General features: G+C 43.5%; 1 protein-coding gene across 4 annotated transcripts in view; it reads left to right on the plus strand.

The window, feature by feature from the left end:
- POMGNT2 (protein O-linked mannose N-acetylglucosaminyltransferase 2 (beta 1,4-)) overlaps positions 1–23,896 on the plus strand; it is a 165,912-nt gene that overhangs the window by 75,894 nt on the left and 66,122 nt on the right. For all 4 annotated transcript variants that reach the window (XR_003998846.1, XR_003998849.1, XR_003998847.1 and 1 more), the window contains one exon: positions 4,939–5,075. The gene's annotated coding sequence lies outside the window, so the exon portion shown is untranslated. The remainder of the gene's footprint in view (positions 1–4,938; positions 5,076–23,896) is intronic.

The following is a 23,896-nucleotide window of genomic DNA, read 5'->3' on the forward strand; positions in this document are numbered from 1 at the left end:
GAATCTGTGCTGGGTTGTCTCTGTTGTATAATGGTCATCTGGAATAAACTCTTGCCTGTGCCCCAAACAACTGTCTCCAACTGTAGCTTTCTCAAAATATTGCTTTTCATGGATGGTCATGTAGTTAGGCCTAGTGTGCACTGTGGTTTTGCTTTCTTTCAGCTGTTGGGTCATTGGTGCACAGTATTTTTTCATCTGAGGTGTTACCACATACCCACGCAGAGTGGATATTGGATTAGTAGAATGTGTGAGCATTTTCAGGCTGAGATGGTGCTGTAAAAGGAAGCCTTGCTCCTTGCTGAGTGACAGCATCACTTAGCTGCAAGTTCGTCAAGTGGAAAGAGTTCCCCATATCTTACACTGCCTCACAAGAGCATTGTAACAAGATAGGATATATCTATTACCTTAGAAAATGAATGCTTCTGTGAGAAGTCATTTGCAAAGGGTACCCAGGAGGGTTTCTCCATGTCTTGGGTTCAACAGTACATTTGCCTGTTCGCAAGCATTCTGTTTTAGGTAATACCCTGGCTCAGTCATCAATCTGCAATAGACATAAGGCAGGGGATAGCAAGTCAGATGAAATATGCAACAGCTACTTGAAATTAGCAGAGAACATTTAAAGCAGTCAGTCTGCAGACGACTTGGATTGACGGAAGGTAATTATGTGGCTGTTGTAACCACCACAGGATCTGGGGCTCAGCCGCAGGAGTTGGTGCAGTGCACAGAATCCACCAGTGCGTACAGCAGGATCGGAGAAGGGGGATCTGATGGGACCTGCTCCTATCTGATGGTGGCAGCAGATCCTGGGACGGGGTTATTGATAGTGTGCCCTCTCCCTCTATTTTTACAGATTGCACTAGAATTTGGCACACATGTTGCTGCAGAGAACTGAGGGCCTTGATAGGAGGAATATTCATGGCACTTTCATGATTAATTAGTTTCTACTGCTCCTTAAGTAACAATAAAACCCGTCAGTTCCTCATTTATTTTTATAAGTAGCGATTCACACAACAGCTCAAGTCTAATTCAGTTGTTGATATGGACATTTTAACCCAAAGTGCTTTCTAAAATGTTGAATGAAAACCAAAGAGAATTTTTGTTTGGATTTCAACATTCCCCCAACTCCGCCACTTATGTGGTCAGATTCTGCCTCTTTTGCTCTTGCTCAGTAATTCCTTACATCACAATAGTCCCCTGGATTTCCATGGGGCTATTCATGAAGTAAGGTGCTTCTCAGTGGGGGTAAGGGTGGCAGCAGCTGACCCAGAGTGGTTTTGAGCTGGGGTTTTGATTCAGGCCCTTCTCTAAAGGAAATCTTTCCTCTCATACTGTGTTCTATGTTTTGTACTGGTGCCTGGCACAGTGGGTTCCTGGTCTATGACTGGGGTCCCTAGACACCACCACAATACAATCACTCTTTCTGATTTTGTTACATGAACATTTTATTACAACACTACTTTCCATGCGCTGCAGTGGAACAGCCTTTTCCCATTTTACTGTTGCTAATGTGCCCATCACCACAGTAATATTAAGAACTCTGATCCCTGAAAGGGAGCATGTGCAGAGCAATCCCCAAAATGATGGTGCTTTATATAAGTGCCGAGCAGTCATGCTGAGTGGATTGGCACAGGCAATGTATCTTTGACGCCTTCATATTCATCTTCTGGTTAGAGACATACCTGCTCCTTGCTTGATAAAGCTTTTAATATTAGATTTTATTTTCCTCGCCAAGATTTTAGATTTATGGCTCAAAGAAAGACCTTCTGTCATTACACTGCAAGCACTTTACAAGATGTCCTAGTGCTGTGCATGTCTTGTTAGTGACAATGTGTGACAGATCTGGATTAGAAAATAGTGGATGAGGCTGCTGTTAAAACTGCCTAGCAGAGTAGGGGGATTGGCAGACTTCCCGCAAAAGCTTAATGAAATGTCTGTTTTTTATGGGATTCTTAGTGAAAGGGGAATGGGAAAGAAGAGGGGCAGATGGAATGTTGCCATCTGGGATATGTTACCATAATGTGTTGTAGTCTTTTTTTGGATCACAGACTAATACAACATTGTGAATTCAATCCCACCATTTGAACTGGCACACAGGAAGCTTGCATTTTTAAGATTTGCCATTTGTAGAGGCAATCTTCCTGATCTGCCCTCTCTTCAGTATTAAAGGATTTATTCTACCTACTAACTTACCTTTTTATTGGCTCCTTTAAAGAATCCACTTGCTCTTTTGCTTTTAAAGGAAGGCAATTTTGGATGGGCTCTGTAGGAGAGACATATGCCCCGAAAAACATACTCATTTCTGATTTAAATCAAGGAGCCTCTGACAGCGTTGCTTGCTAGTTTGAGTTTTGCTTTGTACGTCCTTATGCAAGAATGGTGCAGTGAGACTGGGTGCATCTGCCACACTAGCGATGCAAGAGGAAATAGTCTTATTATGACAAAGAAGGCCTGCGTCTCGTGCATCTATATTTTACAGATAACTTTTACTATCTATTTTCTTTTGATATTGAAAATAAGTATTGGTTTAATATTCCCCCCTCTCCTGAGGCCTACGTTCTTTTTTGTTTTGGTGGGAGATGGAGGGGGAAGATGCTTTGTCTACCAACCATGCAAGATTGGTTTATCCAAACAGAATGCTCTGCTGTGTATAATTTAAAAGCATGTTATGTCCATAGTAGATTAGACTCTTCAGACAAAAGGAGGAAAAATGAAATATTCATTCCCTCTGGGGCACCTGGCATTGGCCACTGTCAGTAGACAGATACTGGGCTAGATGGACCTTTGGTCTGACCCGGTATGGCCGTTCTTATGTTCTTAAATACAAAACAAATCTGGTCTCATCGTTTTGATCCACTTCATCTGTCTTATACATCTTAGGCTGGCAGCAGATGGTGCAGTATGACTGCTGGCCATCGTTGTCTGCCATTTATGTCCAGGCGCCCCGACCAACCTCACTGAGGCCAGCCAGGAGCAAACACATCTGCCTGGGCACCCCCGACCGACCTCACCGAGGTCGGCTAAAAGAGTACCCAGGAGATGACGACGGCTACCAGTCGTAATGCACCGTCTGCTGCCAAAAGGCAATAAGCTGCTGCTGTATAGCACTGCAGTACCATGCCTGCCAGCAGCACCCAGGAGATGTACGGTGACTGTTAGCTGAACGGGCTCCATGCTTGTCGTGGTATGTCGTCTGCACGGGTAACCCAGGAAAAAAGGTGAGAAACAATTTAAACAATTTATTGCCGTTGCTTTCATGGGGAGGAGGGCGGGGGGTGATGACATTTACCCAGAACCACCCACGACAATGTTTTTGCCCCATCGGGCATTGGGAGTTCAACCCAGAATTCCAATGGGCGGCAGAGACTGTGGGAACTGTGAGATAGCTACCCACAGTGCAATGCTCCAAAAGTCGACACTAGCTTTGGTACTGTGGATGCACACCACTGTCTTAATGGTCTTAAGTGGGGACACACACAATTGACTGTATAAAATTGATTTCTAAAAATCAACTTTATAAATTCAACCTAATTTCGTAGTGTAGACATACCCTGAATGTAAGTGTTCCTGTGAGGCTCTGCCGCTCTTGAGTCCTGCATCGCTTGCAAATCCAGCTACGTGCTTAACAACTCTAGCTGTCTGTGTGGGGCCAGCAGCAGAACAAGTGCCAGTTCATTGCTTGACTCACCCCTTAATTTGTTAGGTCAGCCCTGAGTGAACAATCACTGGACATAAACTAAAACAATTCCAGTTGTTTTTTCCAGCTAGCATATAAATGGTAACCTTTTGAGCAGAAATGAAGTGATAGGTTAAGTCCTAAAGAGGGGCGGTTATTCAATTTTCAGGAAACACAGTAATGGGCTTTAATTTAACATTCTTTGGGCCAGATAAGGTCCCCAGGAATATCCTCAACATTATGTGGTCAACAGTTTCAGAAGCAGCTGATAGATCTAAAAGATTCAACACTGTCAATTGGTGGTCTGATTTTTTCTGTTCTGATCTGGCAGCACTTTTATACTCACTATGCATTGTTGTAAATGACCATATAAGGTGCAGAGCAACAGAGAATCAAGCTTTGAACTTCATCCATCATCAGAAAAACCACCAGCTGCAAGGAGTGTAATTTGTGTGCCATATCCAGGCTTAGAACTAGACTCACTGGGGTCATTGAAATAGTGCCAGAAGCTTATGGAGCTTTTCTATCTCAACAGTTTTCTTTTCTCTCCCCACGATCTCCCAAACCATTTTAGAGAGAAAGAGAGAGAGGTTTATAATCAGGGCCCCATGTATTCTGTGACTCCAAAACTGTAGAATTTGCCATGGAATCCACCCTTCCTACAGAAACTAGGCTTTCACTTAATTTTTTTACCTAGAATTTGTGGTTGCAGAAAGGCATGCATACCAAGTATAGATCGATGCACCACTATCTTCCTGCATCTGCAGAAATGATCTGGGAGACATAAACTGCCCTGTACATCTGAATAGGTTGTTAACACTTAAACCTAAAGATGAACAATTTAAATGGCAGCCATTATATTACTAGTCACTTTAGCAGAAGCATCCAGCTACTGTGCCTCCCCCACAATTCCAGACTGGCTCCCAAATACTAAAAACTCAAAATGTCTCCTGTGGCATGTTGCCAATTCTTATTGATTTTATTTAGAGTTTTTGCGGGGGGGGGGGGGTTAGAGCTCCTGTTGTTGGAATCAAGAGATTGCAAGAGGGGCTCAGCATTCAGTTTTTTAAAAAAAAAGAGATGGGGGACCTGGGGAAATGTCTAGTCCTCATGGTAGAAGAGATAAGCTTGAAAATATCCCCAAGGCTCACAGACCAGAAGGCAAAGAAAAAGGTTCTAAAATTTATTGGTTTTGTTTAGTTTTGAAGCTTAAAAATCGTGAGATTTTAAAAAACCAAAACAACACATGACTTTTTTTTTTTCAGGCCTGACACCTGATGGGTGGGGTTGGCAGTATTGGAATGTGGCGCTGAGAAGAATAGCGGCAAGTGGGATCTGGCAGACTTCACACCTACAGGATTCAAAAAGGCATCGCATTGGAAAACAGGATCTGGTTCAAGAGGTGAATATAGCTGGACTGCTTGGTAACAGTGACCATAATATAATTAAACTTAATATCCCTGTGAGAGGAAAACCACCACAGTGGCCGAACACTGTAGCACTTAATTTCAGAAAGAGGAACTACACAAAAACGTGAAGGTTAGTTAAACAGAAATTAAAGGGTACAGTGCTAAATGTGAAATCTCTGCAAGCTGCATGAAAACTTTTTAAAGACACCATAACAGAGGCTCAACTTAAATGTATCCCCCAAATTTAAAAGCATAATAAGAGAACCAAAAAAGAGCCATCATGGCTAAACAACAAAGTAAAAGAAGCAGTGAGACGCAAAAAGGCATCCTTTAAAAAGTGGAAGTTAAATCCTAGTGAGGAAAATAGAAAGGAGCATAAACTCTGGCAAATGAAGTGTAAAAATACAATTAGGAAGGCAAAAAAGAATTTAAGGAACAGTTAGCCAAAGACTCAAAAAGTAATAGCAATTTTTTTTTAAGTACATCAGAAGCAGGAAGCCTGCTAAACAACCAGTAGGGCCACTGGATTGAGGTGCTAAAGAAGCACTCAAAGACGATAAGACCATTGCTGAGGAACTAAATGAATTATTTGCATCAGTCTTCACGGCTGAGGATGTGAGGGAGATTCCCAAACCTGAGCCATTCTTTTTAGGTGGCAGATCTGAGGAACTGTCCCAGATTGAGGTATCATTAGAGGAGATTTTGGAACAAATGGATAAACAGCAATAAGTCACCAGGACCAGATGGTATTCACCCAAGAGTTCTGAAGGAACTCAAATGTGAAATTGCAGAACTACTAACTGTAGTCTGTAACCTATCATTTAAATCCGCTTCTGTACCAGATGACTGGAGGATAGCTAATGTGATGCCAATTTTTAAAAAGGGATCCAGAGGTGATTCCCGACAATTACAGGCCTGTAAGCCTGACTTCAGTACTGGGCAAACTGGTTAAAACTATAATAAAGAACAGCATTGCCAGACATATAGATGAACATAATTTATTGAGGAAGAGTCAACATGGTTTTAGTAAAGGGAAATCATGCCTCATCAATCTACTAGAATTCTTTGAGGGGATCAACAAGCATGTGGACCATGGGGATCCAGTGGATAGAGTGTACTTAGATTTTCAGAAAGCCTTTGACAAGGTCCCTCACTAAAGGCTCTTAAGCAAAGTAAGCTGCCATGGGATAAGAGGGAAAGTGTTCTCATGGATTGGTAACTGGTTAAAAGATAGGAAACAAAAGGTCAGTTTTCAGAATGGAGAGAAGTAAACAGTGGTGTCCCCCAGGGGTCAGTTCTTGGACGAGTCCTATTCAATATATTCATAAATGATCTGGAAAAAGGGGTAGAGAGTGAGGTGGCAAAATTTGCAGGTGATACAAAATTACTGAGTTAAGACCCAGGCAGACTGTGAAGAGTTACAAAAGGATCTCTCAAAACTGGGTGAGTGGGTAACAAAATGGCAGATGAAATTTCATGTTGATAAATGCAAAGTAATGCACATTGGAAAACATAATCCCAACTATACATATAAAATGATAAATTAGCTGTTACCACTCAAGAAAGAGATCTTGGAGTCACTGTGGATAGTTCTCTGAAAACATCCACTCAATGTGCAGCGGCAGTCAAAAAAGTGAACAGAATGCTGGGAATAATTAAGAAAGGGATAGATAATAGGACAGAAAATATCAAGTTGCAACTATATAAATCCATGGTATGCCCACATCTTGAATCCTGTGGTCGCCCCATCTCAAAAAAGATATATTGGAATTGGAAAAGGTTCAGAAAAGGGCAACAAAAATGATTAGGGGTATGGAACAGCTTCCATATGAGGAGAGATTAATAAGACTGGGACTTTTCATCTTGGAAAAGAGACGAGTAAAGGAAAATGATTGAGGTCTATAAAATCATGACTGGTATAGAGAAAGTAAATAAGGAAGTGTTGTTTACTACTTCTCATAACACAAGAACTAACACACACAAATGAAATTAATAGGCAGCAGATTTAAAACAAATAAAAGGAAGCATTTCTTCACACAACACACAGTCAACCTGTGGAACTTCTTGCCAGAGGATGTTGTGAAGGCCAAGACCATAACAGAGTTCAAAAAAAGGCTAAAAAGAATTTGAGGAACAGTTAGCCAAAAACTCAAAAAGTAATAGCAATTTTTTTTAAGTACATCAGAAGCAGGAAGCCTGCTAAATAATGGCTATTAGCCAGGATGAACAGGAATGGTGTCGCTCGCCTGTTTGACAGAAGCTGGGAATGAGCAACAGGGGAAGGACCACTTGGTGATTACCTGTTCTGTTCATTCCCTCCGGGGCACCTGGCACTGGCCACTGTTGGAAGACAGGATACTGGGTTAGATGAACCTGTGGTCTGACCCAGTAGGGCCGTTCTTATGTTCTTAACTGTAACATTCTAAATACGGACTGAGGGCAAAATCCTGGCTCCAATGGACTTGATGGCAGTTTAACCATTGACTTTAGTGGAGCCAGGATTTTACCCTGAGATTGTAAAAGGAACAGAAAAAGCTATATTGATAAAGAAAGGAATTAGAATAATGTGGGTCATGTTGTGCACCGGTTTATCTTGAGGGAGCCAAGAGCTGATCTTGCAGCTTAACCCAGAATCATTAAGACTTCCTGATAAGCCTGTATCTGTCAACCGGGGGTGTTCAGACCTGGCGTATTCCGACTTATTGTATCTTACTGGTGAACTCTGGAATGGGTCTTGATTAACTTTAATTTGAAGCTTCTTCTCAATTATTAAAATTCTAGTTCGTTGTAGATTGCCTAGTGACTTTTTATTATTCAAAGATATATGAGCACTACTATCAAATCTGAAACTTAGGTTTCCATATAAAATAATTTTTTCCAGTCTTGCTTCATGTATTCACCTTGAATAACAAAATAAGAGGGGTGATACTTAATATATTCTCAAGGATTACCAAGAGACAGTACTAACTCTGGTCTGCTTAAATGAGCTAATCTTACTGTAGTCAGTCAAAGCTAGGAGACGAGCAGATGGTAGTTACTTGGAGGAGTGATTTGGGATCATTAATCTTCAAATTCTGCTTTACAGGGCAGTTTGAACTTTGCTAGTTTGTGCTGCCCTGTATGATGCTGGGACTCAGAAGGACAAAAGTGGCTTTGGTGCATCCATTCTATCTATGCCATTGTTCCAGATGCAGTCTGGGCAGAGCTTGAAGTCATTTGGAAGGCTGGAGCTGGGAAGGGAGCAGATGAGGCATGGTTTAGAGTCTGGTTATTTTTTTTTATCAGGTATTCCTTATGTGGGATGTCTTCCATTGTCTGTTCAAGTCCCTAGGCTCTCTAATCCCTGAAGCATAAGCTATTTTCTACATGGTTAACTCTGCAGATAAGAGCCATGTGACAGCTCTAGCTGGTCCCAAGCCATAGTAATTAATGCCAAGTCTTCCCATTTCTGTCTAGGTTTCAGACTCATGTGTAGGCTTTTGCCAGCATTAATCGTCTTGCTCACTGGAACTGTCAGGCTATGGGAGCAGTACCAACTAGCAAGTAGTCTTACCTTCTAAATTGGAGGGGTTGAGGAAAGGCTGAGTTAATGGAGGAATAAAGGCTAGTTGTCTTTGGCAGGCTAGATGGGGAAAGGGATTTTGGAGAGTGCAGGTACAAAGTAGCATCCCTTTAAAATATTGTGAGTCCTCTAGTGGCACTCACTAAGTTCTGCTTTAGAAGCCATCAGAAACCAGCGAGAGCAGCGGTATGTCTGTAAGTAGGCCTTGCATGTTAATGCATAATTAGTAAACATGGTCATTTTGGGCCCAGCAGTATCCATGTGGTTTCTTCATGTTTTGGTTGTGTAATGAGCCAAAGACACATCAGAGCACAAAACGTTCTATCTGAATAGTTCAAGGATGGAGTTGACTTAATTCCAAATATATGATAAACTGGGCCAAAGGAAAATCAGATTCATCATGCATGCCTGATGACATGTACAGCATCCCTACTGCAGGGCAAAATGACACAAATTATCCTTACTGAACAAAGTGCACAGCCTTCTTCGAACTGTATTTTGGTTCCAAGTTGTTTAACAGTGGTTAGAAGCACTGTACATTATGAACCCTATTTGATACAAGACCAAAGCTTGACTAGAATGACTGAGACAAGATTTGGATATGGTGACGTGCTGCAAGGAATATAGCTTACCTAGTGTGCAAAATTTACTGCAAAGACAGTAGTAGATATGAATTTAAGAATCTTAGGCTATGCCTAAACTATAAGCTAGGGGTGTGATTCCCCTGCTCACATACATATAGTCACACTGCCTCTCATCACGCTAGAGTGAGTACAAACAGCAGTGTAGCCACAATAGCAGCTAAGCTGTATAAACCCACCGGTTTCAGGCAGGTTTGCGCTCCACACAGCTAAGCCAGGCATCCTCTGCCACTACCCCGTGTTACACCGCTAAACTGCTATTTATACTTGCACCAGCTAAGAAGAGCTAGTGCCAGTGTGTATGCACGAGCAGGGGAATCACACCTCTAGCTCGTAGTGTAGACATAGCCTGAGTGTGGTGCAGCAAATACAAATATTTGTGGCTTTACAGCCTTCACTGAATGGTGGGTTGGGAAAGTGAACAGGTTTAGAAAGCTGCAAGTAATAACTAGTGTGTCTGTTGAGAGTAATTCATTCTTTCTCTTAGCCCTTGCTCCCCATCAGGTTAGCCTAGCATTTGAGGACCTCGTACTGTGCCCTCCTCCCAAAAAGAGAAGCTGTAGAGCAGTGAGTCTCAAACTTTTTTACTGGCGACCCTTTCACATCTCAAGCCCCCTGATAAATTAAACACACTGTTTAATATATTAAACACCATTATAAATGCTGGATATAAATGCGAGCAGAGTTTGGGGTGGAAGTTGACAGCTCGCAACCCCCCATGTAATGACCTCGTGACCCCCTGAGGGGTCCTGACCCCCAGTTTGAGAACCCCTGCTGCAGAGCCTTCTGCCACCGCTGATGTTATTGCATAGAAACTGTGCATGTCCCTGAGGGCAGAATGCTTCATAGTTTGTCCGCCACCAGTGTTTTGACACTTCCTTTCTCTTTGCACTTGAGAGAACAGGTTCTCTGGCAGTTGTATTAAATCTCTAGCTCAACCTTTCATCACATCAAAATGGGGAGATGAGTGGTGAGAGAAGGCAAAATATTGTGGCTTGTGTACAGCATTCAAAATTTACAAGCCACATTGCTTGGCATATGTGAAACATAGGGGAAATAGGGCAGGTTGCTACTTCCGCAATTACAATAGCATTTAGTCTGCTCCCCACTGTACCTGGTAGAGCTGATGCACCTGTCATTAATTCCAATTTGGGAAAGAGAGACACCTAGCGCAAGAGTCTAGGAAGCTACCCACACCCCACCCCTTTTTGCCGCTTGGAGGGGACATTTTTACTGTAGCTGAAAAATTCAAACATCTTTTCTTCTGCCAACTGACTTATAAAGGCAGGAACACGTTACGCCATATCTCAGCTAAAGTCAGATGTGGGATTTTGCAGCTTCCGCTTACTATTTTGGAAATGCACTGTCAAAATTTTGAGTGCAAGTAGCCATCTGCTACAAGAGCCATGATGGAGTAATTCTCCTGACTCTTGAGAAATGTTCTGTTTTTATATACCATGTGTCATGGTACAATTCCCCCCTCTGAACCTTAGCGTCCAAAAGATGGGGTACCAGCATGAATTCCTCTAAGCTCAATTACCAGCTTAGAACCTGTAGCGCTGCCACTAACCAGGAATTCCAGTGCCTGGTACACTCTGGTCCCCACAAAACCTTGCCTGGGGACCCCCAAAACCCAGACCCTCTGGATCTTAACACAAGGAAAGTAAACCCTTTCCCCTACCGTTGCCTCTCCCAGGCTTCCCCTGGAAGATCACTGTGATTCAAAACTCCTTGAATCTTTAAACAGAGAGGACAATTCACCTTCCTCCCTCCTTCTCTTTCCCCCTCCCAGACTCTTCCTGAGAGAGAAAGTAATCCTGACACAGAGAGAAATTAGCCTCTCTCTCCCCCTTCCCTCCTTTCTCCCCACCAATTCCCTGGTGAATCCAGACCCAGTCCCCTGGGGTCTCACCAGAATAAAAAAAACAATTAGGTTCTTAAACAAGAAAAGCTTTTAATTAAAGAAAGAAAAAAACAGTAAAAATTATCTTTGTAAATTTAAAATGGAATAGGTACAAGGTCTTTCAGCTACAGACACTGGGAATACCCTCCCAGTCTAAGTATACACGTACAAATTAAAATCTTTTCAGCAAAATGCCAATTTGAACTCCTTCCAACCAAATACACATTTGCAAATAAAGAAAACAAACATAAGCCTAACTTGCTTTATCTACCTAGTACTCACTAGTCTGAACTTATAAGAGCCTGTGTTGGAGAGAAACCTGGTTGCACATCTCATCCCTCTGAGCCCCCAGAGTTAACAACAACCAAAACTAACAGCACAGCACAAAAACTTCCCTCCCTCAAGATTTGAAAGTATCCTGTCCTCTGATTGGTCCTCTGGTCAGGTAACAGCCAGGCTTACTGAACTTGTTAACCCTTTACAGTCAAAGAGATATAAAGTACTTCTGTGCTATTAACTTTTCTTATCTGTTTATGACACGCCCCCCAAATCGCTGACAGTGTGGAAGTACACTGGCAGTGATTTCTCCCTAGAACTATAAAATAAACAGAGCAATAAACACATGCATCCTTACATATGCCACTAATTAAGTAAAACTACAAGATTTTTCACATTGTAAGGACAATTTTTAACCAGTTGATTTTAGGGAACTTTCACAGGAGAGTGCATCAACTTCTTGATCTGTTGCTACTGCAGACCTTTCCCGGTTGTGGAGAGGGTCACTTCTCCCACGCCACCGTTACTTTTCCCTTTATCGTAGACACCATCTGGCCACTCAGCATCATCTCCTCCCTGGGCTGTAAACTGACAAACCTGTAAGTCTCTGGAATAAAAGGGCTTGAGAGAATTAACGTGGTACACTCGGGGCTTTAGGGAGGAATTGGGAAATGCTATGAGGTAGTTAACAGCTCCTAGGCGCTCTTGGACCGTGAATGGCCCTTCCCATGATGCTTCCATTTTATGGGCCTGTTGCGCCTTTAAGACCATAATCTGGTCTCCTACCTTGAAGGAACGCTCTCTGGTATGTCTATCATACCAGGCCTTTTGCTCTTCCTGAGCATCCTTTAGGTTCTCTTTAGCAAGGGCTAAAGAGTGTCGGAGGGTGCTTTGTAGGTTGCTTACAAAGTCCAGAATATTAGTCCCTGGAGAAGGCGTAAACCCCTCCCATTGCTGCTTCACCAACTGTAATGGCCCCTTAACCTCGTGGCCATACACAAGCTCAAACGGTGAGAACCCTAAACTGGGATTTGGTGCAGTCCTGTAAATAAAGAGCAACTACTGCAACACTAGATCCCAGTCATTGGAATGTTCATTCACAAATTTACGTATCACGGCCCCCAAAGTTCCATTAAACCTTTCCACCAGGCCATTGGTTTGATGGTGGTACGGGGTGGCAACTAAGTGATTCATCCCATGAGTTTCCCACAGTTCTTTCATGGTCCCTGTCAGGAAATTAGTTCCTGAATCCGTAAGGATATCGGAGGGCCAACCTACCCTGGCAAAAATGTCTGTTAGGGCCCGGCACACAGTTTTAGCCCTAGTGTTGCCTAGAGCTACTGCTTCTGGCCATCGGGTAGCAAAGTCTACGAAAGTCAATATGTACTGCTTTCCTCTGGGTGTCTTTTTTGAGAAAGGACCCAGAATATCCACAGCTACTTGCTGAAATGGGACCTCTATTATGGGGAGTGGCTGGAGAGGGGCCTTGGCCTGGTCTTGGGGCTTTCCCACTTTTTGGCACACCTCACAAGACCGGACATACTTGGCAACATCCTTGCCCATCCCCTCCCAGTGGAAGGACTTCCCCAACCTGTCTTTGGTTCTGTTCACCCCAGCATGGCCACTGGGATGATCATGGGCCAAGCTTAAGAGCTTCCTTCGGTACTTAGTTGGAACCACCAACTGTTTTTGTGGATGCCAGTCTTCCCGGTGTCCACCAGAAAGAGTCTCCTTATATAAAAGCCCTTGTTCTATAACAAACCAGGATTGGTTAGAAGAGCTGAGAGGCGGTGGGGTGCTCCGTGCCGCCGCCCAAGCTTTCTGAAGGCTGTCATCTGCTTCCTGCTCAGTCTGGAACTGTTTCCTGGAGGCTGTAGACACCAGTTCTTCCTTAGATTGTGGACTTGGGCTTGGTCCTTCGGGAAGTGATGTAGGTGATGAGGTTGTTTTCGTGGCTGGTGAACCGCTCTCCGCTGGTGCACCAGGTGGTATTTCAGGCTCTGGCTGAGCCTCTTGGGTATGGTTGTCTGCTGTTTCTGCCAGTTCAGACTCACTGGCGCCCTCTGGCATTGGGGTTGAAGATGCGTTTGCAAGCGCTGGCATCAGTGCTGGCAATGGTTCTGGTGCTGGTTGCGTTTCCAGGTCCGGGTCTGGGACTGGAAGTACTGTGGCTGTTGCAGTCATTGGCAGGGGATCCGGGTCCACTACCTCTGTCTGAGTCTCTGCTAACACAGACGGGGCCCCTGTGGATGGCTCAGGAACAGGGATGGGTCTGGAAGCTTGCCTGGCTTGGCTGCATGTAACCATTCCCACCCTCTTGGCCCACTTTACCTGGTTGGCCAAGTCTTCCCCTAGTAGCATGGGGATGTGATAATTGTCGTAGACTGCAAATGTCCACATTCCTGACCAGCCTTTGTACTGGACAGGCAGTTTAGCTGTAGGCAAGTTTACCTCTTGGGACATGAAGGGAAAAATTGTCACTTGAGCCTTTGGGTTGATGAATTTGGGGTCCACCAAGGATTGGTGGATAGCTGACACTTGTGCCCCCGTGTCTCTCCACGCGATAACCTTCTTTCCGCCCACTCTCAAAATTTCCCTTCGCTCCAAGGGTATTTGAGAGGCATCTGGGCCTGGGGATCTTTGGAGTGATGGAGATATAATGAACTGCACTCGGTTGGGGTTCTTGGGGCAGTTGGCCTTTATATGTCCCAGTTCATTACACTTGAAGCATCGCCCAGCTGACTGGTCACTGGGCCGAGGTGGGTTACTGGAGATTGGTGAGGTGAGAGAATAGGGTGTCGGCGGCTTTCCTTGGGTTGTAGGTGGGGTCCTGTGTTGCCCTCGGTGATAGGGTTTATTGTCGGTGCACCCTAGGGTAGTCGCTCCCCTTGACAGTAGCTTTTTTCTTTTCTGCCACTTCCATCCATTTGGCTCCAATCTCCCCCACTTAAGTTACCATTTTGGGCTTCCCATCTAGGATGTACCTTTCTATTTCTTCAGGAACACCATCCAAGAACTGCTCCATTTGTATCAGGAGGTGCAGCTCGTCCAGATTGTTAACCTTTGTTCCTGATATCCAGGCTTCATAATTCTTTGCAATGTGGTAGGCATGTCGGGGGAATGACACATCTGGTTTCCATTTTAGGGCTCTGAACCGCCGATGGGCATGTTCAGGTGTTATCCCCATTCTGTATCTGGCCTTGGTTTGAAAAAGTTTATAATGGTTCATTTTCTCCTTAGGCATGTCAGGGACTCTAACCCCGACGGCAAAGTTCGTTGTCTGACCGCGAGAGAGGCAGGCAACACCAGCAAGGTCCAATCAAAAGCTCTTTATTGACAAGTGCACGCCTCAATAGAGAGCAGCTCATCTCCCGAGAGAACCAGCCTGCTCTTTACATCTTAGTATAAGCCTATATAGACAGTTCTGTCGCGTCATAAATTATTCACTGGAGCAACCCACCCCCTTCTTCTAACAACTAGAAACTAGACACCTTTAGTATACATGCATGCCTAAAGTTAAAAATGTAGGGGAGTTAAAAAAACAAAGAACAAAACCAGGGAGTGAAAACAAGGAGGCTGGGAAACTAGGGCTCTTATCAGTTCTTCGAAGGAGCTGCCCGAACACAGCACATCTGGTACTATGCCAAGAATGCAGCTTCTCTCTTATCTTACTTTTTCCCAGCGCTTGTGAGACATGTTGCGGCTTCTCAGTGTTTTCCACTCAGGGATTACCCACAAACCTCTGTTAGCCTGACTTTGGTCAGGTTGGCATACCTGGTTTTGTCTGCTATATCTTTATTCAGGCCTAACAGGCATTTCAGCCGCCACCTCTGCTAAGGGTCCACTGAGCAGTGGCCTCAATTCTACTATGTACTGGTCTTCAGAGATGCTGTACCCAAGGCAGGCTCTTTCAAAATTTTCTAAGAAGGCCTCAGTGTCATCACCTGCCTTGTAGGTGGGAAATTTCTTATGCTGCGGAACAATTATTGGCGAAGGGTTGTTAGGATTGGCTGGGTTCTGTTGCTTAGCCTTTTCTAATTCCAGGGCCTGCCGGTGGGTTTCCCTCAGGAATTCCAACTCTCTCCTGTGGGCAACCTCCTTTTCTCTTTCTCTTAGCTCCATCTCTTTTTGTTTTATTTCTAGTTCTTGTATTTTTTTTTCCATTTCTCATTGGTGGGCTACCTGTTTGATCTGTTCTTCTGTATCCAGTTTTGCCTTGGAAGTCATGGTTCCTGTTTTCTTGTGTTGGGGTGCCTCTGCTGGTTTACTGTCTGAATTACTGTTCCTCTGCTGCCTGCTCTGTTGCTAAGCAACGGAGTCTTTCTAACAAGCTTTCCGAATAAAACTAGAACAAAAGGAAACCTTTCATTTGCAAATGTGTTTTGCTGGTGTATGGTGACTCACAACTGGAGTCTCTTTGTTTAACAAAGATCCTTGTTAAACTCTAATGCCTCTGCCTTCAGGCAGTCTCTCTGCACAACCAGAAAGGAGAAAAGGAAAACAATTTTTGGCTGTTTATTTATTTTTAAAAACCCTCTCTCTTGCTTACAAACAGCTAGCAGAGAGAAAAGAGAGAGAAAAAATCCTACTGGCTTTTGCTTCTAAACCCAAACCTCTCAGTCTGCCTGCAGATAGCTAGCAGGGAGAGAAATAAAAACCTCACTGGCTTTTGAATTCTATCTTATCTATCTATCTATCTATCTATCCCATATGCTGCACACCATGTCATGGTACAATTCCCCACTCTGAACCTTAGCGTCCAAAAGATGGGGTACCAGCATGAATTCCTCTAAGCTCAATTACCAGCCTAGAACCCGTAGTGCTGCCACCAACCAGGAATTCCAGTGCCTGGTACACTCTGGTCCCCACAAAACCTTGCCCGGGGACCCCCAAACCCAGACCCTCTGGATCTTAACACAAGGAAAGTAAACCCTTTCCCTCACCGTTGCCTCTCCCAGGCTTCCCCTCCCTGGGTTACCCTGGAAGATCACTGTAAATCAAAACTCCTTGAATCTTTAAACAGAGAGGACAATTCACCTTACTCCCTCCTTCTCTTTCTCCCTCCCAGACTCTTCCTGAAAGAGAAAGTAATCCTGACACAGAGAGAAATTAGCCTCTCTCTCCCCCTTCCCTCCTTTCTCCCCACCAATTCCCTGGTGAATCCAGACCCAGTTCCCTGGGGTCTCACCAGAATAAAAAAAAACAATTAGGTTCTTAAACAAGAAAAGCTTTTAATTAAAGAAAGAAAAAACAGTAAACATTATCTTTGTAAATTTAAAATGGAATAGGTACAGGGTCTTTCAGCTATAGACACTGGGAATACCCTCCCAGTCTAAGTATACAAGTACAAATTAAAATCTTTTCAGCAAAATGCCAATTTGAACTCCTTTCAGCCAAATGCACCTTTGAACTCCTTCCAACCAAATACACATTTGCAAATAAAGAAAACAAACATAAGCCTAACTCGCTTTATCTACCTAGTACTCACTAGTCTGAACTTATAAGAGCCTGTGTTGGAGAGATTGGAGAGAAACCTGGTTGCACATCTCATCCCTCTGAGGCCCCCAGAGTGAACAACAACCAAAACTAACAGCACAGCACAAAAACTTCCCTCCCTCAAGATTTGAAAGTATCCTGTCCTCTGATTGGTCCTCTGGTCGGGTGACAGCCAGGCTTACTGAACTTGTTAACCCTTTACAGTCAAAGAGATATAAAGTACTTCTGTGCTATTAACTTTTCTTATCTGTTTGACACCATGTAAATGTATTCAAAGAAGAAACACTTGGAAACTTCCCCCATCTGCTAGTCTGAAAAGGTTCTACAGTAAGTAGCAAAGGATATCTGCCAAAGGGCTACGATGTGTGCACATTTTGTTTATATGCAATTTATAAATGACTATGGAATACAAATCCATGTCTAGCATGTAGAGCAAGGATTGGCAACCTTTGGCCACGCGGCCCGTTAAGGAAATCCGCTGGCGAGCCGGGACGGTTTGTTTACCTGCAGCGCCCGCAGGTTTGGCTGATTGCAGCTCCCACTGGCCACGGTTCGCTGTTCCAGGCCAATGGAGGCTGCGGGAAGCCGCGGCCCGCACATCCCTCTGCCCATGCCTCTTCCCACAGCCCCCATTGGCTTGGAACGGCGAACCGCGGTCAGTGGGAGCTGTGATCGGCCGAAACTGCAGATGCTGCAGGTAAACAAACTGGCCCGGCCCGCCAGCAGATTTCCCTGCCGGGCCGCGTGGCTAAAGGTTGCTGATCCTTGATGTAGAGGGAGCTTTTCCAGACATGAGCAACAGCTGGACTTAAAAACTGTTTTACTTTACTACTATTGATAATAGGCCCAATTTTCAACTCTAGGCTCTTTAGCGGGATATGCAAATCCAACATCTGCCACAAAATATTGGCTATTTGCATACTTAATTGCCAATTTGAGCATCAAAATGGATGTAGTCTTAAGATGCTCACATTTAAAAATAAGGTTCAGTGTGTGAATTTAAATTATCCTTTGAGACTGTATTGCAAGTTTTTGTGGTGGTGAGGCATGTATGTGAGTATTTTATTAGCTGCACTATTACCTTTGAAAACCTTTGAAAAACACTGACTGTTCTCAGTAAAATACAAGATGTATCAGCACTGTGTTCGTTATCACTTCCCAATATGAGATTACAGTGAAGGTTTAATCACAAGCTAAGGGTTATCACTAGAGTTGAATACTGCAAAAACGTTTGCCAATGTTAAATTCAGACAAAAAAACTAAATTTAGGTAGCAAAAATCTTGTATATAAGAATGTTCCTAGAAGGTGTTTCAGATACTTGTGCAATTGTGTATAAATACCAGAAGTGCTTGCATGGCCACCTTCATCATCCATATGAATACTTCACAGGCTGAAATACATTCACATAAATTTGTCCAATAATTTTGAATAAACAAATTAGTAAAAAATCAAGATCTTTGCATGGATAATTCACAGATAGAAATAAGTTGTTTTCTGGAAATAGTTCACCCTGCTCTTGTTAGTACAAGTGTCTGCTGAAAGCAGTGTGTAAATTGTATCCACTGTGAAATACATAATATATTCATATCTAGAGAGACCAAAAAGAGAGTGGACGTTAGAGCTGTTTTAAAGGAGAGAGGTTCCAGAGATGCAAAGAATTAAGAACTAAAAAAAGACCCAGTAGGGATTTCTTTAAAAACCTACATTTTTCTCTCTGGTTGATTGTTTTAAATTTTATTTGATATAAGGGAAAAAACATTTTCTACACAGATCCGCAGCCAGGCAATTAATCCCAACTAGAGGCAGAATGTGCAGCCCAGAAATATATTTTCCTACCTGTCAAACCTCCCTCTTCATGTGTAGAAGTGTTGTTTCTGCCCTTCTCACATCAGGTAGTAGATGTAATTTGTGTCTCCGGGGATCTATGATTTTTATTTGTCAGCTATATTTAATTATTAAATTCTCATTCTTTGTAGCTGGAGAATGAAGGGAAAAACAGACATATAAAACTTAAATGCTTTTTAAAAAAATATTGCCGAACAAATTCATCCCTGGTGTAACTCTGTTGGCTTGACTGAAGTTACAGCTGGGATGAATTTGGCCCATGCTTGTCTCTCCTAGAATCAATGTGTGTTTTTAAAGAGAAACTGGGATTATAGCTGTAATGCATAATCTCTCTCCAATTCTGTTTTAGCGAATCCAGCTAGTTCAAGGAGGACAGTCCTCATAATTTTTAAAGTGAGAGCTAACTTTTTTGACCCCTGGCTCCCCTCAGAAACAATTTGTCATCTTATAACTTTAACCAAGAAGTGGAAGCCCTGTAGTGGGCAAATTGATACTTGTGCCCTCTCCAACCTTAAATGACAAGTTTGTTGGCAGTGTAGTTGTAGCCGTGTCGTTCCCAGTATATTAGGAGACAAGGTAGATTATGTAATGTCTTTTATTGGCCCAACTTCTGTTGGTGAGAGAGACAAGCCTTTGAGCTCGAAAGCTTCTCTCTCACCAACAGAAGTTGGGCCAATAAAAGATATTACCTCACCCATCTTGTCTCTGTTTGTTGGCACAAAGCATACCAGTACTTCAGCTAGCCTTGCACTGGTTATTATTAGACTCTGGTGGCCACAGGATCAGTTTCATAGTCATGAAGTGATTCCAGGTGATCTCTAGTTCCAGTCACACGAATTCAATGCACGGCGCACACTCTGGATCTTGTGGAGTGGAGTGGAGATTGAGAGATCATGACCTGACCACTATCTCTTGCAGTTTCAGGGCAGCGCATGCTTTGTTCCCATCACAGTAATGGATCTGTCTGATTGTATATAATAAAATTCCAGAATTGGCAGTCTGTGGGCCACTCTGAAACCTAGAATGTCTGCAGAGTCAGCGTGAAGTGATGGAAATAGCTACAGGCATGGTCGATGGCTCTCTTTGTTCAGAATGTCACCATCATTGGGATTCAGAGTCTGTTACCATTCAATTTTTAAGTTCTCAGCCATTTTGATTTTATGAATTACACCTATATGGTTTATAGCCACAGTAAGACATGTATCTCTGCCACTGTAATATCAGATGTAACTCATCCAATCACCAACCTTACTCTACAGTTAATTTGCATGCAACAATTTCATTGTTTGTATGAGGAAGATGCACAGATGGTGGATCATCTAACTGCCATAGTTCTTCAAAACTACCCACACAATTAGCACACACAATAACCCCCAGACACACATTGTGAATTTTTCAGCTACCTTGTGGGAAAGAGCGATCTGACTTGGTCTGGCTTGACTTTTTCTGTAGAAGCAGATCAGTGTCTGAGGTATATAAATGTGCAGTCTGCTCTGCATGTGTTTTGGCGAGCATTGCTCATTGAGGTGCCAGGTGTGTTTAAGGGAACTGTGGGTGGTGATTGGTGAATTGGACCTTTATCCATACTGGCTGATAAAATCTTTCCATTTCATTAGGGAAATCTATTGAGGAGATTGTCACAAAGTTGGTCTGGAATCCTCTCATTTCCCTGATTCTTTTCAGTCTGCTTTTGGTCTGGGAATGGATATAGCCTGCATTGATCTCTTTAGTAAATGTTCCTTTGGCAATGGACAAAGGCTAGCAGTCCCATGACTGTGCTATTACATATGTCAGCAGCCTTTGATTCATTGACTAACGTTGGTGTGTAGTCCCTGGCAGGGCTAGCTGGTGTTGTGCTTTGTTTTAGTGGGCAGTAGTAGGTGATTGTCCATCTGCCTCAAGGATTGCCTGTGTGGGATACCACAAGTATCTCTTCTATCACGCACACATACCTCTCATTCAACAAATCTACATATCTGCCAGGAGATACAAGTGAGTTGGTTTGGGCTGTAATGCCACCAGTATGTTAATAACTCTTGCTCTGTTGTTCCATGTGACTAAATCTGGATGATGTGGTTATTGGGCTCGGCCAGACACTAGGGAAGTCCAAGTTCTCTGACTTTGAGAGTAAGGGACAAGGCTCACTTGCTAGGCCTTTTTGGAGAACCTGAGTTGAGTAGAAAGGAGGTTGCTGTTTTATGGGGTGATTTTATGATGATGAGGTTAATTGTCACTGTTTTCTGTGACATTTCTGGGATTATTATTGCATTGATGTGCCTAGAGAGTTGTCAACTGTATTAGAATCAAATCAGTATGTTTAGTCATATATTCAGTAATTCCTCAATTATCTAAAGTTATATCTACACTAGGGGGATTGTACCAGTAGAACCCCATAGAATAGACACAATCTAAGCTGATGGAAAGGGGTTTTCCCTCAGTGTAAGAAAACCACCTCCCTGAACATTGGTAGATAGGCCAGTGGAAGCATTCTTCCATTGACCTAGTTGTGTCTACGTTGGAGGTTAGGTTGGCCTAGCTACATCAGTCAGCAATGTTGATTTTTCACACCTTCGACCAACATAACTATATCAATTGTAAGTGTAGACCGTGGCCATCTCTGATCTCCACATCTGGGAGCAAACTTTTGTATCTTTTGCTGTCTAAAGTCTATGTCTATGCTTCAACTAGAATCAAGTTGGGGAGCCAGTTGAAACACAGTTACCAGCCGTTTCTTAGCCAGGAACCTTCACTGTGTGCTTGTAACTAAGTTAGAAGACTGGACAAACGGGTTGTAACCATGTTGCAGCAGGGTGATGGTTATGTAAATGGGGTCCATGAGTAGTCTGTGGACACCCTGAATTTGTAGTTCTTTGAGTGCTTGCTCATGTCCATTCCATATTAGGTGTGTGTGCTCGCCGCATGCACTGGTGCCGGAAGTTTTTCATCAGCAGTATCCATAGGGGACCAGCTATGGTGCTCTCTGGAATGGCACCTGCATGATGTGGTGTATACGGGGTGCCACCAGCCCCCCTCGCCCTCAGTTTCTTCTTGCTGGCAGTGACAGTGCTGAAACGTCTGCTGCTTCAGTTAGCGTTGATTCCTCCTCTGTTCCTGCAAACTTTGAAAACCTGTAAAATAGTTATACATAGTTAGTAGTTTTCTTAGTTACCCTAGTAGTAGTCTCAAACTCTTCATTAGTCCCAAATGGAACCCAGCCGGGGGTCGGGGCATGCCCTGGTCCCCAGGCTTTAAGCCCTGCAATTGCTGCAAATGGCCTATGCCCATCAGCGATCCACATACAAGCTGCCTAAGGTGCTTAGGCAAGGGGCACATAAGTGACAAGTCTGTATCTGCAACTCCTTTAAACCTAGGATGAAGGAGAAGTGTGATATCTGTCTGAAAGTGCTCCTAATGGAGTCTGTTCTCACTCCGGCACTGGAGCAGGGGTCCTACTCTGCACTGCGCACCGTGGCCTCCTTGTACAGTGCTCCCCTGGGGCTGTCCACGAGCCAGCACCGGTCTCCCTCCACGGTTCCAGTCAAGAAGCCGAAAAAGACTGCGAGGAGAAGATCTCCTACCTCCCGCAAGGGAAAGGAGAGGGAAGGGCACGAGCCAACACCTGTGTCAGGCAGCTCAACGTCCCCTTTCAGGAAGTCGGGCCCCAGCTCAATTTAAGCAGTGCAGCCCATCCCATGCCTTGCCTGCGACTCCGGATAGCAGTGCAGGCCCTGGCCAGCTTCAGGTGCCGTCAACGCCCAAAGCGCTTCAAGCAGCTCAGGAGATCCTGACATTCCCAGTGCCGCCCACATCGGCTCCAACGGTACCCCAGTCTCAGGGAAAATCTGCGCTGGGACCTATGCATGTGTCCCCACCTCAGCGGTACCGTTCCCCGTTGAGAGGGATGTCCTGCAGAACTGATAAATGAAATTGTTTTCAATTGTTCACTTCATTAATGTAACTTCTGTTCACCATTCACTACACTTGCCTATACTGTAACTTCTGTTCCATATTGTAATTCAAACCCCATTTTAAAACACTCACTCCATTTTGTAAAAGCTTCCTCCAACCTTCATTTTTGCAAACCATGCTGTAATCTTATTAGTTTAGTTTAGATATGTGAATGAGGTATGTATGAATGATGGAATCAACCTCCAGCCCCAGCCTGTCCTGATGAGATAAAGTTCAAATACCAACGGCTGAAGACCTAGACAACAGCCCTAAACAAAGTAAGAAGCATCCACCCTAAAAAGAAAAGGACAACAGAACAACAGAAGGAAGATCAAAGCCAGGTCCAAGGCTGAAAGTCACGCCTGCAATTGATGGGTGATCAATCTAAACCCAGAGGCAGCGTGACACAGCAAGACCTACAGACTTTGAATCCAAACTAAAAGCCTATAAAAAAGAAGGGTGAGATGAGAGTCTGGGTAACATTCTGCTGCCAACATGGAAGAACATCAGTGCCTGCCCAGCAGAGATCCAGCTGAGCCTTGTGCCCAGCTTTCCTGGCCAGTTAGCTGCCACAAGCTACGAACCCAAGCTGCAAAATCAAGCCATGAACTTAAGCTATCTTCAGGACTGGTAACTATGCAGCAGCTGCAGAACACCTGATAAATGTGTGTGTGTGTGTGTGTGTGTGTGTGTGTGTAGGTATTAGGTATAATGTGAATGTGTGTGTGTGTGTGTGTGTGTGTGTAGGTATTAGGTATAATGTGAATGTGTGTGTGTGTGTATAGGTAATAGGTATAATATGTGTGTATAAGAATTAAGATATTAGTTATTAGTACTGGTAACTATGCAGCAGCTGCAGAACACCTGATGAATGTGGGTGTGTGTGTGTGTGTGTGTGTGTATAGGTATTAGGTATAATGTGTGTGTATAAGAATTAAGATATTAGTTATTAGTCATAAATTGTTATCATAATAAATGTGGCATCTTTGTCTTGTCCCCTTTAATAAGATCCTGCTGGTTTTTACTAGTCTAATATAATTGGTATAACATTTTGGCGGAGAATAGCGAAAGGGGGATTATTGGTATTTTTGCCTCACTTATTGTAAACCAATCTGTGTGCACACAACTGGCTTTACAGAGCA

Source organism: Gopherus evgoodei, chromosome 2 (assembly GCF_007399415.2).
Source record: "Gopherus evgoodei ecotype Sinaloan lineage chromosome 2, rGopEvg1_v1.p, whole genome shotgun sequence".
Taxonomy (NCBI): Eukaryota; Metazoa; Chordata; order Testudines; family Testudinidae; genus Gopherus; species Gopherus evgoodei.